This window comes from Argentina anserina, chromosome 3 (genome assembly GCF_933775445.1).
Source record: "Argentina anserina chromosome 3, drPotAnse1.1, whole genome shotgun sequence".
NCBI lineage: Eukaryota > Viridiplantae > Streptophyta > Magnoliopsida > Rosales > Rosaceae > Argentina > Argentina anserina.
This window is the reverse complement of record NC_065874.1, coordinates 24,925,433-24,939,976: the sequence shown is the minus strand read 5'-3', so window position 1 is coordinate 24,939,976 and position 14,544 is coordinate 24,925,433.

Below are 14,544 nucleotides of genomic sequence, written 5' to 3'. Positions count from 1 at the left end.
GATCATGTCGCCCCAATTATTGTTATATATATGTAGCGGATCATTTGATCAAATTTTGTATTCAGATAAAGCAAATTTTATTGAGAACTTATTTATAAGGATCTCTGATATTATTTCAGGTCTTTGTAATTAGAGTTTAAGCTTCATTCTCCACTTGTGTTTGACAGTTACATTAATAAAGACTTGAGACAGCTGCTCCTGCCTTTTATTTCAAAAACAAAAGGTCTTATGTTTTTTATAATTATGATTCATGTGGTTCGTGCTCGAATTCTATGTAGAACGTATACGTTTGAAATTAAGGATTAATTAACATATTGTGATTCCATTTACAATATTGATCACATACCACCAACAATTAGATCATCTCACAATGATTTATCCGTCAACTTAGATCTATGTACCGTGTATGTATATATGCGCGCATGGTACGTGCATACAATACATGCACATAGCACACCTACCAACAATTGGATATCGATGACTATGTCAATAAGACCTCATTCACTCATTGCCTGTTTGTATATATGGTACATACTACCAGAAAAAGTGACTTAGACGACGATGATATTTTGTCACCTAAAAACTATATTTCGTCGTCTTACAGTATAAGATGACGAAAATATTGTCGTCTAAGTTTCCTCAATTAACTTTTGTCACTAAGTACTTAGATGACAAAATTAAGTTATTCGTCACCTAAGTAAAAAGCAAGACGACAAAATGGCTCTTGACATCTAATAAATAAGATGACAAATGTAGATACTTAAATGACAAGTCTTATTCGTCACCTCTTTGGTTAACTCACAAAAATTATTAGCAATTTTAATTTATTTCTCATAATTGTGATATTATTTTTGTGATCAATTTTGTATTTATAATACGCTTTTATACTATATTTTCGATATTATTTAGTATATTGAATACGATGGGTAATCAGCTGATTTAGAAAAATTAATTTGGTTTTATAGGTCATAATCATCCTTAATTTACCACCATACGCCTTCACATCACCACATCGACTTTCACGCTATTAAAACCACCATCACCACCACCCACCAAAACCAATACCACAACCACAACCACAACCACCGCCAACAATAGTACACCACCAGCACCTCCCAAAACTAATACCACAACCACCGGCACCACCATAATGAATACAACGACCACCACCTAACTACAAAGTTTTACACCAGATCGATACCATCGGACCTCGGCGATAACTTTGGTCCAAAATCGAACAAAACCTTTGATCTAAAGTCATACCACACCTCAATCAAATTTCAAGTTGAAACTCATTAGATCCTGATCTGGGTATGGGGTTCATTAGACGAATATGACGAGATTGGTCGGTGGCGGATATGCATCGCTGTGCGGAGAAGAGATTGGGAACGAAAGAAAAAGGAGATGACAAATCTCTAAGTAGTGGAGTTTTTGGGATCTCAATGGAGAAGAGATTGGGAAGAAATCGAGATAATATATGACACGACCCGCCCCAAAATATACCCTACTTTCGAGGCAGATCGTGCGGGGACCACTATCAAAGGAGATTTACCAAAATTTCGGCATAGTCTCCCTTGAAAGTAGCCAACCCTACCTGCATGAAAACGACACTTCAATATCTCAAAACCACCCTGAACTCCCGGAGCCATCTGCTCCTCCAGTCAAAACGGCCTCCACAACATTTAGACAAATTCAAGCATCAACAATAAAAATTCTCAACCTATAACATTCATAAAAACGTCCATTACGCTATGAGACGTTAGGACATGAGACATCAATCGATCCCTGGAGCTTTCCGCTCCTCTTACCACAACCTCCAAACCCACGTTACGACCACCAAAGTCGTCATTTAACGTAATATATAATTCCTGAAATAAATTCTAAAATCCCGGAACTATCTAATCAATTTAGGGGATTTCCCAATCTCGAATAATCATTCGGTAAATAATAATAGACTAGCCCCGCTAGTCAAACTAATAAGTCAATACACAACTGGACTAGCCCCGCTAGTCAACTAATAGTATCTGATCATTCTAGGGAGCTGACTAGCCCCGGTAGTCTACATAAATAATTAGAGCTAGCTAGAAATCGACTAGCCCCGCTAGTCAACTAAATGACAACGTCATACAATAGGCCCCCGGCCAAAATATATATACATAACAAATCTCAAGTTTTCAATACCGTCACGTCACGTTAACGGAGAGGGTATTGAATCATCCTATCCTAGCCGGCTATATATATCCTCGCCTCTCAGGCGGCATCACCATCCAGGCGGAAAAATGATATCATATAACCTCGCCCCTCGGGCAGCATCGCCCTCCCGGCGGAAAAGTGATATCACGTAACCTCGCCCTTAGGGCGGCATCACCCTCAGGCGGAAAAGTGCTATCGAGTAACCTCGCCCCTCGGGCGGCATCGCCCTCCAGGCGGAATAGTGATATCACATAACTTCGCCCCCCGGGCGGCATCGCCCTCCAGGCGGAATAGTGATATCACATAACCTCACCCCCCAGGCGGCATCGCCCTCCAAGCGGAAAAGTAGAACAATATGCTAACATAGTCACAAAAATAAATATCATTCATATATGTTGATCATTGCCCCCTTTTTGATGTTGCTAAGGAGAGGATACCGGATAGAATGGAATATGATTCGGTTGATCGTGCCTCCTTTATAGGATTAAAGGAGAGGATACCGGAATAGGATAGAAAATCATTCTTATCCGTTGATCGTGCCCCCTTTAACTTAACAAGTTAGAGGGGAGGATACCGGATAAGAATAATTAGAACGATTACGGTTCCCAACCGTACGTATAAATCTCAATATGAATATAACAAATCCCGAGAACCCCGTTCCCGGATAAAAATCCACACTTTCCGATTAAATCAAATAAGGCGTTATAAATATATATATATATATATATATATATATATATATATCTCTCATATATATTTCCAAGTCAGCCAAATATCATTGTATAGCAATTAAATCATATAACACCCGAAAAATCACATAAATAAATATCCATGCATGCATATATTTAATTGAACGTCCACTCGTAGCCCGAAACCTAGCATCAAATTTAGATACTTGCAAACGTAAACCGATATCTAATCTAAAATAATTGTGGCTGCACCCAAACCTTGTTTGGGCTGCCTACGTACCCTTTTTCGAGGGATCAAGTCATTCGTAGTTCCCTTAGTATTTAACTAAAATTACTATGGACACCCAACACACCGAGTTTACCAAATCACTCCTTCCGGCATTTCTAAGCCCATGCACCCTTGCACCATTAATATCGTAAACCTTTCCCAACCAACACACATCAACACAACCATCATCATAATCATCATACACCAAGTATACCATAATCACAACAATCACAATAATCCTTTATACGATAATCTAAATTATCAACAACATACGACAACCAAATTCATCGATTAATATGTCGATAAGTTCGTATCGATGAATACTACACAAAGGAGCAACCCACTGCCCTAACAATGTCACCACGCCCCGCCGCACGCGTCGCCACAGTGACTGCGCGTGGGCCCCACACGCCACCCCTCTCCGACCTCACCAAAACGACTCGACTCCAACATCAAAGTTGTAGATCACAAGAAACCATACCTTTTTCACCACGGCGTCGAAGTCCAGATTGGCCGCGAAGTGGCCGGAAAACGCCGATGAAGGTCGGAACAGTGCCCCCGATTCCAAGATCACGATCTAGCCCGATTCGTCGCCCAACTCCGGTCGATTCGTGCCCAGAATGGAAAACCAAGTCGAACGATGCTAACCCCGAGCTCCGGAGTCGCCGGAAAACGGACGCACGGCGGCGTTGACTTCGGCCAGATCTTTCGGGCGTTGCTGCGCCGTGCACGGTGGTCGGCAGGCGTCGGGGCCGGTGCCAATCGACGGAGAATGGCGAGGCGGTTCGAACGGGACCGGTGGCGCCCCGATCGGTGGCCGGACGGCGGAGAACGGCGCCGGCGAAGTCTCGGGGTCGGGGATGAACAGTGGCGGGAGAAATTCGAATTTTTCGGATTTCCCTTTTTTTTTTCAATTTCGACCCCTATTTATACTAAATTTTAAAAAATGGCCCAAATACATTTTAATTCGTAACTTCTTCATACGAAGTCCGATTTAGGAGTGCCGCGTGTCCACGATTTAGGCGTGCCGCGTGTCTACAACTTTTGTGAAGGAATTTTTCTCGGAAAACTTACGCATCAAAAACTCAACTTTTAGAGTCGTCACACTTAGTACGACTCTCGTTCCGAGTAAAAGATTAAACTATTCTGGCCACGAATCATAAAAGATTCGGGTCGTAATAATATATCTGGGTTAGAATCATACCTTTCATGAATTCATGTCGATTTAAGGAAGCAGGAAGGAGGGAAGGAGGAGATCGATTGGGTTCTGTTGAGACTGGTATGGATCGTTAGATTTGGACCTATCCAACGGCTTATATTATGATCCGCGCCATGACTTTTAATTGGACCATCTCAAAATCGATCCGCACCTATATCAATCAACTACGCCCAAATTTTCTACTTATATACAGTACTAAGATTGAACGTCCTTAATGGAAAGTTTACTTTTCAAATCTGTTTTGTATTCATATATATAGAATGAAATAATAGGTCCTTAATTGCACAACTATATATATAGATATACATATATATAAATCCAACTACTACTATTTTTTTTTAAATTCCTAGTTCGCTACTATTTAAAAAAAATCCATATATATAAATCCAATTACTACTTTTAAAAAAAAATTCCTCGTTCGCTACTATTTTTTAAAATCCATATATATATAATCCAATTACTATCTGCGTGCATGCGTGTTTGAATTTGTTTTGTTAATATTTATGCTAAGGTTGAACTTTAATGGAAAGAACCTTCTAATTTAATTATAACAATGTCAATGCAATAATGTGTTCCCTATTAATACCCTATAATTTATATTTGTAATAACCCGATTTCTCGGATTCAAATTGTATGAATTCTTATAATTATTAAACTTGGAAGATTTATTAAATCCCATTTTTCGCTTCACGACGATGTCAAATTGAAAATTGAACCGCCTTCGAAAATCTAAATTGGAAAAAACGTTATGTTTCCGCGACGCGAAAGTTGACTTTTACTCCGTCGCTCGTTTCCAAAAACTTCATTCACAAAAGTTGTAGAGCTCGTTGATACGATTTCGTGGACACGTCACGCGTTCTAATCGGACGTCGTATGTGAAAGTTAGTTTCCGATTTTGAAAAAATGTATAAAAATGAATTATTAGGAGCTAGGGTTTCCAAAAATGGAAACCCTCATTCTCTCTCTCACCCCGCAACCCTCTTCTCTCTCTCCCCGACCCTATCACCTCTCCTCTCCTCATCGCCGGCGATCTCGCCTCACCGGCCACCGTGGCTCTCACCGTCCACGACCTTCGCGAGCTCGACCGCATCAAACCCCGAACGAGACGTACTCTCTGTCGCCGCCGTGAAGCTCGAGCGACGACCCGAGGATTCTGCAACTTCCTCCGCTGTCAAAACTCGTCGCCGGCGAGACCAGAGCACGGGGGCTAGCTTGTCACCTCCGATTCTCACCCCTAGTGCCACCTGCTAAGAGATTGGAGCTCAATTCGCGCCGCCGCCTCGCCAATGCTCGATCTTGACCACCACCTAAGTTCAAGCTTCTCCACGACATTCCGGTGGTTTTAAGGTTCAATCTAGGTAAGGGTTTGTTTGATATGATTGTTGAGATTGATTGTGGTTGAAATTGTGTCGATTTGGAGGAGTTGAGGAGAAAGAGGGGAGGTTCGTACCACCACCTAGGGCGGTGCTTGAGGGAGTGTGAGGGGGGGGCAGGAGGCGGCATTAGACCGTGGAAGGGAGGAGGGGAAGAAAAGGAATGGTTTTGGGCGGCAGTGGGCGAGCTACGCGCCGGTTTTGGAAGTGGCGCGTGGGCCCCATGCGCTGCCACTGTGGGCGGCGCGTGAACATTATTTTTCAAACAGTAAATTTTTTAAAAAGGTGATTTCTGTACAGTAATTGTAAAAGTAATTTACGTACAGTAAATATAAAAGTAATTTAAGTACAGTAAATGTAAAAGTAATTTACATACAGTAAATATAAAAGTAATTTACATACAGTAATTGTAAAAGTAATTTCTGAAAGGTAAATCATTGATTAGTATTTACTGAAATAGTAATACGTAAACAGTATGTACATGAACAGTAATTACGTAAACGTAAATTGTTGATCATTAACAGTATAACTGATTCGGCATTTGAAGTTTTACGTAACGTTTCTAATCACTTCTTATCCAATCTAGGTGATCGACTAAACAAGTGAAGGATTTGCTTTCGGTATTGTGGAAATTACGCTCAGGAAAATAAGGTGAGTAAATCTCACTATGACGAGTCTACCCTTGGTGCTGATTCATAGTTACGCTTTATTTTAAAAGACCGAACTATGATATGTATAAGATATAGTGGGTTGTGTATGTGTATAAATGGTAAAATCGATACATATATATGAGTTGCTATATTATATACTGTCATATTTCTATTTTCAAATAAGTTTATTTATAGCATGGATATTTATTTTATTTAAGCATGAATTGCTTGTCTTTTTGTACAATAACATGTGAGGAATGTATTGTACGTAGTTTTAACTTGAGTTATGTTAAAACGTTTTTCTGTCTTCAGACCTGTCTTATGATGTATTGACATATCGGTACCTAGCTTTGGTCAGGCGACAGTTATGATTCAGTTAGAGCTCTAGTCTGTCTGTCGGTGTACTGCATGAGGGATAACAGATGAGTTACCTGCTTATGAGTACCCATATTTTTGGATATTGAGTGACAGATGGGTTGCCCAATGTCTGACGGCGTACTGCATGAGGGGTAACAGATGAGTACATATGTCTCATGAATACCCGTATTATAAATGTATTTGGGTAAACAGATGGGTTGCCCGATTTCACATGAGCACTTATATTTTTCAGATATTATTGGACAACCAGATGGGCCGTCCTGTGACTCATGAGTACATCTATAATTAAATGTTTTCAGTATTTTCTCTTGTATTACTATGCGTGTTATATTGTTGTTTTACTCATAAGAGCTGCAAAGCTTACCGGGTTTGTGTTTACAATCCTAGTGCACCTATTCGATAATGTAGGGGATAGTTCTGCAGTTGTGAATTAGCAGAATTGGCGGACTACTCTGAAGATTTTGAAGTTTCTTTATTTTATTTTGTGGTGAGGATTGAGAGGATTTTACATTTCTATTCATATAATGCTTGAATTATAAATTGGTTTTGTAATAATCAATTTAACTGAGATGTACTATGAACTTAGTAACGATACGCTGTGACGATAATATTATTTCGATTTATTGTGATTGTTTTAGAGTTTTTCATGATTTCGATTTCGAGTTTCATACTTAAAATTTCGGGGTCGTGACAATATTTGATACATTTAATTACAATCTAAATTTCCTTATTAATTGATGCATATTTAGAATATTATGTTGATCTATACTAAATCGAAGCAACATTGAATTTTTTACATAAAGAAATGAAATCAAATTCACCGTGGGCATAGCTACATGGACAAAAGAGGGGTCAATTGACCCTCCTCACTAGCTTAACAATTGTGTTATGCCTTAGATTTTTACTTTGATCTAAGAGCAATATAAGCCATTTACTCACTTTTGACTAAATTATTAGATTGAAGCAAATCAATGGTTTTATAGAATTTTCTCATCATTGTTGTTCTCTCTTTTATTTGGTTTATCTCATACATACTATAGTGTATTTCCTATTCTTTTTAATTTCTTATTTTTATTAATATTTTGACAACAACAACTAATTTGTACCTACATATTTAGGTCATTTAACTAGTAGAATCGCAACTATATATAAGTTTAAAATTATAATTAGAATTACAATTACTTTATTTGTACCCATCTTAACAAAATTCATGGCTACGCCATTGAAATTTACCATTATCAATCATAATTAAATCTATTTAGGAATTTTAGAATTATAATTATTATTGTCCTCAAACGTCAATGCAAAACAATAATATGCTCGTCATCTAAGAAGACCAACTCGTCACCTAAGTATCACTAAGACGACAAATTTTAAGTGTGTCATCTAAGTGATGAGTTTAAATGATAAAAACACTAATTCGTTGACTTAGTTGCCATCTTAGCCGACGAATATCAATGTCATCGTCTTAGGGCTCCCACTTAGATGAAGATATTAGTTTTCGTTGTCTGAGTGTCACTAAGTTGACGAACTAGGTGACAAAATATTTTAAATATTGTCGTCTAAGTTACGTTTTCTAATAGTATACATATATATATCATTTGTATGTACCTGATTGATTATCAAATCGATTCTCTGACATTTTTTTCTTTTTCATGTGTGTTAGGAACACATCACTACTAGAGATAACCCATTTAGAGACGGTTATTTTAGGATAGAGCAAATTTTCGTCACCCAAACACTGTGTTAGAGACAAATTTTTCGATTTTGGCTCTAAAAATTTTGTTGTTGAGAAATTATCTGCGGATAAATGTTTGAGACAGAAAAAGTCATAAGAGGGACAAACAAAAAAAATTCCCAAAATTTAATTAGAGATAAGATTAATTTTGTCTCCTAAATTTATTATTTTATCCCAAAATTTGAGCAGGAAACTAAGCAAATTTGGAAGATAAATAATATAATCAAAATTAATAGCCTCTATTACGTAACAGATTTATTTCGCCTACAAAAAGATACATAAAGTGAGATTTAATTTTTAGCAGGACACTAACAGTTAATCAAAATAAGTAGGAGATTTGGTTACCTTATTGTTGAGAATATTCATATATGGAAACAAAAACATTAAAGGCTCAGATGGAGTCAAGCAGGTTTAGTTACCTTTTACATGTATGATTCTTAACTGATAAGAATCTAATTCTCTCTACAAGACGTGGTGGACTCTTTGATTTGGTTAGAGAATGAAGCCCAAGCACGGCATGCATAAAAGATAACAAAACTTAATCAAAATGCAACAGAAATAAATTTTGGAGGTTGATTGCTACCATATATATCTTTTACTCCATCTTTTTGGCGGGCATCGTTAAATCTTAGTAAGATATGGAGGGAAAATTAAGCGGCATCTCCTCATATATATATCCCTCATATATTTCTCAGAATATCAGTACCATTTGCGCCAAGCATCTTCTCCATACAAGGTCTTTACCATGATATCCATCTTCTCTCCTATTTTCTTTTATGTTGTCCTTATGTACTTGAATTTAAATTCTTCGTTTTTCTAATCATATTTGAGAACATGACCAATTGATCGTTTATTATGTACTATTTTATTGTAGGTATCAATCGTTGATTCTTGCATTACAATGGAAAGGTAAAGTTCCGTTCCCAAGTTCTACTAGTCTTGCATTTTATTACTATTTTATTGTAGGTATCAATCGTACAAATTATTTGATTTTGGCTCAAATATGTGTTTAGTGTGGTTGTAGGGAAAAAGTGTTTTCTAGGAGATAGATGGAACTAAAACATACGAGCAATAAGATTGAAAGTATTTGTTTGAATTTAGCAGTTCATTTTTCGTAATGGGACCATGCTCTGTACTCCAATCAGTGGATGTTTAGTGGGTCAATTTAATGGAACTGGGTTTCTCAAACTGTTTTTGCTGCTCGAGTTTAGTATAGGCTGATAATTTACATAATGTTATTTTTTTTTCAAACCTCAGCTTATTGGATAATTAAGGTTGTTAAATTATTTGGTGTCTTTACCTTTATTCTTTGTTATTGATAGGAATGCTAATACGTACAGCAAACAAGAAAGAAGAAGAGTATTGAATTAATGTTGTCAATTGTTTGTATATATTGTTACTTAATGCATTACTTCTTTTTAACAATGTATATTAGGATGTTAAAGTCGAACAACAATAAAGAGGTTCTCAATGGTAACAAGAGGAGGTTTTCAATGGCAAGGCAGCCACAAGAGTTCATTCAATCTCAGCTACGTAGTCTGAAACAACAACGTGTCCAACCACTGCCTCCACAACCAACTCATGCAAGTAGGACTGAACACCTAATGAGTAAGTCGTATGTGTTGGTTGCTATAAATTACAAACACTATTTTTATAGAATATAGTCGCTTAAAATTAATTACTTGTACTTGTTTCTCATAAGCAAAGTGGATCACGAGGTGCTGCATTCACAAGTCAAGAAGACTTGTGGGATTACAAGGGGTCTAGGAGCTCATAATATTGTCAATACAATTAAAAAGAGAATTCCGATTCGGATTGATCATGAACATAAACTTCCAAAGACCGTCGAAGCTAATGCGATGTTTAGTTCTGATATCGGATCGCTAACTCGCAAACTTGCTCCACTTACTATCAAAACTTGGAAAAGTCTCTAAAAGTGATAAGACTACTATTATAACAGCTCTGTCAGTAAGTATCTTCATATTTTCCTATTTTGTAAATTAGTTTTATCGTAAGATTCACTTGTTTTTTGTTTTTGTATTAGACAAAGTTTGAATTTGACAAGATAGACCCTGATATAATGAAGTACATTGCGGATCACATGGGAAAGTCGTATATATAGACAATAGAAGTGTAAGCTTCACAAACACTTTAAGCTCCGTGGTAATGACCCTAAGTATGCCCGTGCACAACCTCCTTCAGAAATTTGTGGGGTAAAAGACAAATGGCTGAGTGGGAATATTTATGCAATGAATTATTTAAGAAGGAAGATTATCGGGTATGTATATATACTTAGTTAAGATATTGATTGGTTTGTTATCGTTGTAGCTGCATGTAAATATATTTTTCCTCATGTAAAATCGTTGCAAAACTAATGCTAAGAACCGAGGCAACTTAAAATATCATCATTGTGGGGTTCACGTCCCTTCTAAAAACATATGGAAGCTTCATTAGAGGTAAATTAGCGATTTTATTTCTCGAAGTTAAAATTTTGAGTACATATATTTGTTCATAATTGTACAATGTAATTTATTTTCAAGCAAATGCAGAAGGGGAAGAATTTAACAATTCTTGAAAATTGGGGTATCATGCATCAACATCAAGGTGCCTTAGGTACATGGTCAACGATGAAGCAGCAAATAGAGGGGTAAGTATATATGTTTTAAATATGATTGCATTATTTACTATAAAAAGTATTTATGATCTTTTTTAAGGTGTAATAATAATTTTTATTGTTCATTTTCGTAGAAGAAAATGTTGATGCATTGGAGAAGGAAAAACAAAAGTTGGCTGAAATTTAGAGTGTCTCAACTGATCAAATCTCACTTCCTCTTTCAACACAACTAGAGATTTTGGAAGGAGTTGGAGTCATGAAGGGCAAGACCATTAAAGGTTTAGGAACTGCATTTGAGGAAGATCATGGCAACATGCATTAAGTTTATTAGGTTTTAATAAATGATATTTGTTAAGATATTATTTATTTATTTCAGCATATGGATATTCTTTTTTGGCAATTTTTTTTCTGGTCGAAGATTTAATTAATAAAGAAATTTCATTTTTATGTGAGTTATCTTATTGAGATATCTTTATTTGGTCATAATATGCAGTTGAAGTGTGGTTAAGTCTCTAAAACCGCAACATAGTTGTTGAATAAATGGTTTGTTGATCCATTTCAGTAGAGTTTTTGTTTTGTTGAATAAATGGCTCTATTTAAGACATTCAGTGTTTGCATCCTTACTCTCTTTAATGGAGCCTGCAACAGATTTCAATTTAATTCCAAACACTTTCAAGCACAACCAATATTTGATAGATACAAACAAGAAAAGAGACAAATGCCGTGCTAGCTCCTCGTACCTGATATTTTTGTACTAATTCTTGATATGTTCAAGGCAAGTTCATATGTGTATCATTGATGTCAAAAGGAATGCTTTGCTTGGTGAAAGCATCTACATGATTAATGGGATCAGTTGGAGAGAAAGCCTGGTTTCAGAGCCGGATTCATATGAAAATCTATTAATAGAGGGGGATATTGATCATGTTAGTTACTAAATAAGCAGATATGACATAACTATACTGCCAACATAATATAGAATATTGTAAATAAGTATATATTGCAAATGATTTATATCCTATTAAATTACGTTTTTACCTTCCTGAATTGATGTGGTTTCATAGTATGTGTATGAGGGGTATTTAGATGAAAAGAGACGATAACTACCTTCAAAGTTTTTAAACTACATAGTACAGTGAGTTTGTGCAAAAACATGGCTCCATCGACATTAATCTCCTACATACTTACTTTGAGGAGGCTTTCCTCATTTGAATTGAATTGCTCCCTATTTAAAATTTCCTCAAAGCCAAATTACTTTTCACCCATATATGATGTGAAAATATTTCTCCTTACCTAGATATCTCCTTACTTCTATTACACTCAAAGGGAATACTAGTTACTTACTCGGATTCGACTTAAAGGAAATACTAGTTACTCAAATTACAAGAAGACATGTTTCTCCTCACCTAGATCTCTCTTCACTTCAATTACACTCTAAGGGGAATACTAGCTACTAACTTGGATTCGTCTTAAAGAGAATACTAGTTATTTAAATTACAAAGAGCCAACGACTTCATATGAATGCCCCACTCCGCACTAGGATTTCCTATAGAGGGATACTCCTCAATCACTCATAAGATTTGAAGAGATTTCTTCCTCACTTGGATTCCGTTCCTCACATAGATTTCCCAAAATAGAGTGTCATTAGCTTAAACTATGAGGATGAATATTCACACTTTCATTTAGAGTTAAGAGTTTCGAATTTAGAGATTGGGGTTTAGTGTTTAGAGCACTTTTCAAATTGAAAATCTTATTAGAAAACTAAATTTAATTGAATATAATTTACTCGAAATTTTTATTATTTAAGATTTAGAATTTAGTGTTTAGTGTTTAGAGTTTTAAACACCTTCCCTTAGATTTTCTTTTCATACTAAGAAACCATTTTTAATCAAATATATAATTTACGTGAATATTTTTAATTTTCCGTCTTCTTTTTCTGTGTTTTTTAATATTTACTAATAAATTTCCCATAATATTAGTCTACAATTACAAGACTCTCAATCCTAATTGCCCTTCGTATGTGTAACCTATTCGCTTCCAACACAACAAAACCCAAACCCAATCCTTATTAAGATTCGTACTCTTCCCTGAAAATCTCCAGGTTCGTTTTTCTATTTCCATCTTCAGGTTCGTTCTTGTCCTCTCTGTAGGTTTCTTAATTAATTGAATATGTGTAGTTATGGTTCATGATGTTTACCAAAATTTTGTTCATTGTTGGAGAACCAGTGGGACTGCATCTTAAATAGGTAGATGTCAAAGCAGCACAATATGAAGTACTTCGAATCCAGAAAGAATTCCAATTTCCACATCTCCCTCGAAGACATCTCTCTAATTGACTCCATGAAGCACCGTGGTGATGAATTGACCATTCTTTGTTGTTGACGTCGTACCAAAGTAATTGGTGATTTGCAAGCAGATACTGTGTTTGGTAAAAAGCTATAAATTAAGAGTCAAATTTTATTTTTTATTCAATTAGTTATTTAAAGTTCTGTTTTGGGAATCTGTTGGTATCTTTGTGTCGGTGCGTTCTGCAAAGAGCCTTCGCTCCAAGAGCCCAACAGATGTTTGGGAACGGCGTCAGTTTTGTCTTTAGCATAACAGTAGTTGAGGTGAAATTATACGAGTCACAGTGTAGGATTTCACTGCCTTTCACCACCCGCATGAGGAGGTCATGTTCTTATTTCGCATGAGAATCAACCCTATCGCCGACATCAGCATCATCCAAATCGGATCTGAAACCCTAAGCCATCAGATGCCTAGAGTTACTGGAAAGCAATCGTTGGTTGCAGCCACAACAAGCATATCTCGCCCAACCTAATCAACGGTGCTTCTGATGAAATTGTTAATCTGCCCATTCGCCCTTCCCAGATTAGTTTATTTGAACGGGTGAGGAAGATATGTTGAGATTGTTAATCTACCCAGTCGCCGACGCCATCATCGTCTTCTTCCACCTCTTCTTTGCCTCTCGTTTTCGACTATCTGATCCGTACAGGCTCGCCCCCAAAATCCTCAATTTCATCAACCATTTGATGGATCAAACTATAACATCCGATCGCGATAGGCATGCAGCTTCTTTCCAGAACGTCGGGGAACCGAAATCCAAATTCTGAGATAATATTGGAACATTTGCGGCTCCATCTCAAACACAGTAGCTGAGTTCATCTTAACAACCACACACGTGTGGCAATGTCAAACTTACTCTCCTCCACTTCCATAACTAACCCAAGCCATTTAATTTGACTAATTCACCTGCATATCACGTGACTTTTTTTAATTCCCAAACGTCTGAGCAGTTAACAGAGATTAGTGGGACCAACTGGCTTGCACAATAACCAGTCGACACGTATGAAAAAATTTGATTGGGCTCTTGAAGCATGGGCGCTTAACAGAACGTTCCCTTTGTGTCCGCATTTGGTTCTGCAATT